Raw genomic sequence first — 5,989 nt, forward strand, 5'->3', positions numbered from 1 at the left:
CCGTCATCTGATTAAATTTATACGCAGAAAAGTTATTGAACAAATAATTTATAATATCGATCAGAAGATTCTTTCAAATCTAGAAAGCAATAGTCTAAATGTTCTTGACATACTGACGTTTAGATCTCATTGATAGAAAAGTTTCTTTGTTTAGGGATCAGGTCTTAAAGGTTAAAACAATGGCCGATAAAATTATGTATATTCCCAATGATGATATACAAAAGTTTGTGGTAAAATTATCGGAGAAAACCAAGCATCAAGATTGTTAAGACTACAAATAACGAAGAAGTCCACTTGTAGTGATGGTATGGTCCTAGGAATAACATATTATAGCTATTTATTTGTGTATACACTTGTAGTGATGGTATGCTCCTAGGAATAACATATTATAGCTATTTATTTGTGTATACACTTGTAGTGATGGTATGCTCCTAGGAATAACATATTATAGCTATTTATTTGTGTATACACTTGTAGTGATGGTATGCTCCTAGGAATAACATATTATAGCTATTTATTTGTGTATACACTTGTAGTGATGGTATGCTCCTAGGAATAACATATTATAGCTATTTATTTGTGTATACATTTGTAGTGATGGTATGCTCCTAGGAATAACATATTATAGCTATTTATTTGTGTATACACTTGTAGTGATGGTATGCTCCTAGGAATAACATATTATAGCTATTTATTTGTGTATACACTTGTAGTGATGGTATGCTCCTAGGAGTAACATATTATAGCTATTTATTTGTGTATACACTTGTAGTGATGGTATGCTCCTAGGAATAACATATTATAGCTATTTATTTGTGTATACACTTGTAGTGATGGTATGCTCCTAGGAGTAACATATTACAGCTATTTATTTGTGTATACACTTGTAGTGATGGTATGCTCCTAGGAATAACATATTATAGCTATTTATTTGTGTATACATTTGTAGTGATGGTATGCTCCTAGGAATAACATATTATAGCTATTTATTTGTGTATACACTTGTAGTGATGGTATGCTCCTAGGAATAACATATTATAGCTATTTATTTGTGTATACACTTGTAGTGATGGTATGCTCCTAGGAGTAACATATTATAGCTATTTATTTGTGTATACACTTGTAGTGATGGTATGCTCCTAGGAATAACATATTATAGCTATTTATTTGTGTATACACTTGTAGTGATGGTATGCTCCTAGGAGTAACATATTACAGCTATTTATTTGTGTATACACTTGTAGTGATGGTATGCTCCTAGGAATAACATATTATAGCTATTTATTTGTGTATACACTTGTAGTGATGGTATGCTCCTAGGAATAACATATTATAGCTATTTATTTGTGTATACATTTGTAGTGATGGTATGCTCCTAGGAATAACATATTATAGCTATTTATTTGTGTATACACTTGTAGTGATGGTATGCTCCTAGGAATAACATATTATAGCTATTTATTTGTGTATACACTTGTAGTGATGATATGCTCCTAGGAGTAACATATTATAGCTATTTATTTGTGTATACACTTGTAGTGATGGTATGCTCCTAGGAATAACATATTATAGCTATTTATTTGTGTATACACTTGTAGTGATGGTATGCTCCTAGGAGTAACATATTACAGCTATTTATTTGTGTATACACTTGTAGTGATGGTATGCTCCTAGGAATAACATATTATAGCTATTTATTTGTGTATACACTTGTAGTGATGGTATGCTCCTAGGAATAACATATTATAGCTATTTATTTGTGTATACACTTGTAGTGATGGTATGCTCCTAGGAGTAACATATTATAGCTATTTATTTGTGTATACACTTGTAGTGATGGTATGCTCCTAGGAATAACATATTATAGCTATTTATTTGTGTATACACTTGTAGTGATGGTATACTCCTAGGAGTAACATATTACAGCTATTTATTTGTGTATACACTTGTAGTGATGGTATGCTCCTAGGAATAACATATTATAGCTATTTATTTGTGTATACACTTGTAGTGATGGTATGCTCCTAGGAATAACATATTATAGCTATTTATTTGTGTATACACTTGTAGTGATGGTATGCTCCTAGGAGTAACATATTACAGCTATTTATTTGTGTATACACTTGTAGTGATGGTATGCTCCTAGGAATAACATATTATAGCTATTTATTTGTGTATACACTTGTAGTGATGGTATACTTCTAGGAATAACATATTACAGCTATTTATTTGTATATACACTTGTAGTGATGGTATACTCCTAGGAATAACATATTATAGCTATTTATTTGTGTATACACTTGTAGTGATGGTATGCTCCTAGGAGTAACATATTACAGCTATTTATTTGTGTATACACTTGTAGTGATGGTATGCTCCTAGGAATAACATATTATAGCTATTTATTTGTGTATACACTTGTAGTGATGGTATACTTCTAGGAATAACATATTACAGCTATTTATTTGTATATACACTTGTAGTGATGGTATACTCCTAGGAATAACATATTATAGCTATTTATTTGTGTATACACTTGTAGTGATGGTATGCTCCTAGGAGTAACATATTACAGCTATTTATTTGTGTATACAAGTATAAACAACAATGATGTGCAAGTTTTAACTATTAAAGGCACGATATATCCTAATGAAAGATGCTGTTAAACAGGGAAGGAGACAAATATTGATATACTTAAAGTGGGATATAAATTACACTGGTACCCAAAGTTTTATTACCACGATATATTATTCGTTGGTTCAAAAACTTCGTTCACTTCTATTGAATGTTTATTGGTTTATTCCAAACTATTAATTAATGTAAATCTATTTCTCGTATTCATTCGAATCCGGTGAATAGGAACCGGTTCTCATCCATAGGAAAAACTATGTCTAGCATCGTATTATATCCAGCTTTCTACGAATATAAAAATGTACAATCTATATCCGCGGAAAGCCGTTTATAATACGATGAAAGAAATAACTATTCTCGTATTTATTTGAATCCGGTGGATAGGAACCGGTTCTCATCCATACGAAAAAACTATGTCTATCATCATATTATATCCAGCTTTTTACGAATATAAAAATGTAAAACCATTTTTTTAGCCCGTGCCTTCAGCACCTCGGGGCTAAAAAGACTGGTTTTAATCTTATAATTGTACATTCTATATCCGCGGAAAGCCGTTTATAATACGATGCGAGAAATAACTATTATCGTCGATAGAAAAAGAAGATGTTATGAAGAACTACCTTCCCTTTTCTTCGTCCCCTTAAGAATTCACATATGCCTATCATTTTGCACGCCACTATGCCAATTTTTTGTAAGGCGATTTAGTCCGATAATGGATTTATTAATAGGATAGCTTACACAAGATTATCATGTACTTTAATAAAGTGATACTTGCAGCTGGCTAAAACAACGATTTCCCATCTCCCTTTACCGTATCCTCTTCCCTCCTACTAGATGAACGAATAGTCCAATATATCAGGTATGTCCAAATAGAAATTTTCCCCTGACATAATATCCGCGTATATTCTGTATCAATTCGTCTTATACATTTTTTCTTTAGAAAATTTATCCCTTTAGCAGCTGAAAAGGAAATTTGATTTCTCTGTGATGAATGAAAACAAAGTTTGCATTACTACCATTCAAATAATATTTATTTATCATACTAATAGATATAGGAGATATATTCCCTCAATCAAAAGCAGCCCACAGTGGGATCTTTTGCCAAAAACGGGACATTTAGAGTAGACAAAAGTAAACTTCAATAAATAAGCTTGTATTTGAAGAAATGATGTAATTTCTTTTGCTTTAACTCGGAAATAACTTAAATTTTGCCTCTGTTAACTTCTAATGTGCATTTGGTAAGTACGTCTTGCTGTTTTGGAGGAGCGAAGCTACCCTATTTTTAAAAAATCTATAAAACTTCATAACTTTAGTTAGGATAGGAATATTTTAACAAAATCAACGTCTATGTAAATATTTCTTCAATGCAAACAATGTTTGTGAACAAGAATATAGCGTCAGGTGCACCCATTTCGAGTCCCGGCATTTTTAGGTAGGTCCAGTATAATTAAAATAGGACACTTATAAGGCATGTTTTCAAATATTTTTTTTACAGATATAAACAACAATAACATAATTTTCAAAACACTTTTGATTTTGTGTTAATACCTTTATTCTAGGTCTAGCTATCTTCATTTAAAGTTTGTATAAGAATATAAGCATAATTACTTAAATTATATTCTCTCAAACATATATTTCTCTCTCTCTCTCTGATGCGTATATAATGTTTTTGCAATATTATAATTAATCTCCAAATTTGAATTTCTGCTGGACCAAAACCAGTTAGAACTACAATTTTTTTTAGAACACATGAAATTAGCAAATTTAATTGCTAAAATAAAAGTATTTTTAAGTCATCTTTATTTAACGACTCCTTTATCCCTTAAATGTCCATTAAAACCGCGAGAACGGCAAAAATCGTTAAAAATCACGCCAACGGCGGCAAATAACGGCGAAACGGTTCGCCAGAGGCAAATGATGCATAAGTCAAGAAAGATCCGCCGTAATATGTTTGAAAATATTGCAGAGATGACTTTGGGCTCTAAAATGACTCCTTCCCCCTCTAACGGGGGAAAATTTGAAATTAACAAGAACGAAATTGTTCAAACCATGCAATGTAAAATGCTCAATTACTCAAAAACGGACAAGAGGCCCCAGGTTGTGAAAACTGTTTTATACACAATACATGTTGTATATTAATATTATTATTGCAAAACCCGGGGCCTCCTGTCCGTTTTTGGGTAAAATGGAGAAAACTGATTTTTTGGGGTTAAAAATCTTAATATTTTTGGTGAAATTTTCTCACAAAATGTCAATTTACACCACCAAAAAAATATTTTTTAAAATTTTTTCTTTAATTAGACATTGGTACAGGTATCTGAAAAGTACCTCAATAAATTTTTTTTTTCATAAGATGAACATAAATGTATTTTTTGTTGCCTTGAAAAAATTGTGTAAAAAAATCTGGAAAATCATCAAAACTGAAAAGAAATTTTTCACTACCTTTTTTAAAAATGGCATAAACCCGCCAAAAATTAATATTTTTTAAAAATTTCTTTTCTAGCTGTCTACTTACAGCCATTATTAGGTCCTAGGATAGATAAAAGTCGATTTTAGATATTTTGGATGTCCCGATTTTTTTCAAAAGATCCCACTGTGCAGCCATTTAGTTTTATGTAAAGCCTTACAAATGTATGGCTACCAAGCCCTGGAAATAGGCTCTTAAACATCCAAAACCGTACATATTTTTTTGCACTTAAAATCATTATTTGCAGATAACTCAGGGATTTTAAGGGATAATACGATGAAAGTTAAATTAATCTACATGCCCATTCATGATAAATAAAACTACATATTTCGTGGATTAAAATTATTGGTTAAAAATTTAGTACTTCACTAGTTTGGAACCAACCAATTAAAACTACAAGTTAATTAAAGTACCCAAAGTTTTAAGCCAACGAATAAGATATTTTACAATATTTTGGGTACCAGTGTAATTTACAGTTATTAAAAAAATGTCCCCTCTCTCCCTGAGATAACTGTAGGTCTTATTTATTTTCCATGTACATCAATTGTTGACTTTGAACTTAAATGGCTAGAAATTAAACTAATATGTATATTATTAAATATAAATCAAATCATACTGCCCCATATTTTCAATTTTTAGAGGTTTATTTTTTATTTAACTTTAGGGGGTTTTAATATATCTTTATAGGGGTTGGTGGCAACCTCCCCCAAAATAGTTATAAACCTTCCCTTTACTGTTTAAAAGCTACATTATAAAGGAGAACCACATTGGTTCAGCGGTTAGCGAGATTCATCGGCACAGCCAGTCAGACAAACACCAGGTAACTTTTGTATATTGGTGCACTGTAAACATGGACATGATTGTTCTTGTTTATTTAAAAGCACTTTAAAA

This window comes from Acartia tonsa, chromosome 12 (assembly GCF_053477335.1).
Source record: "Acartia tonsa isolate MP-2025a chromosome 12, ASM5347733v1, whole genome shotgun sequence".
NCBI classification, from domain to species: Eukaryota; Metazoa; Arthropoda; class Copepoda; order Calanoida; family Acartiidae; genus Acartia; species Acartia tonsa.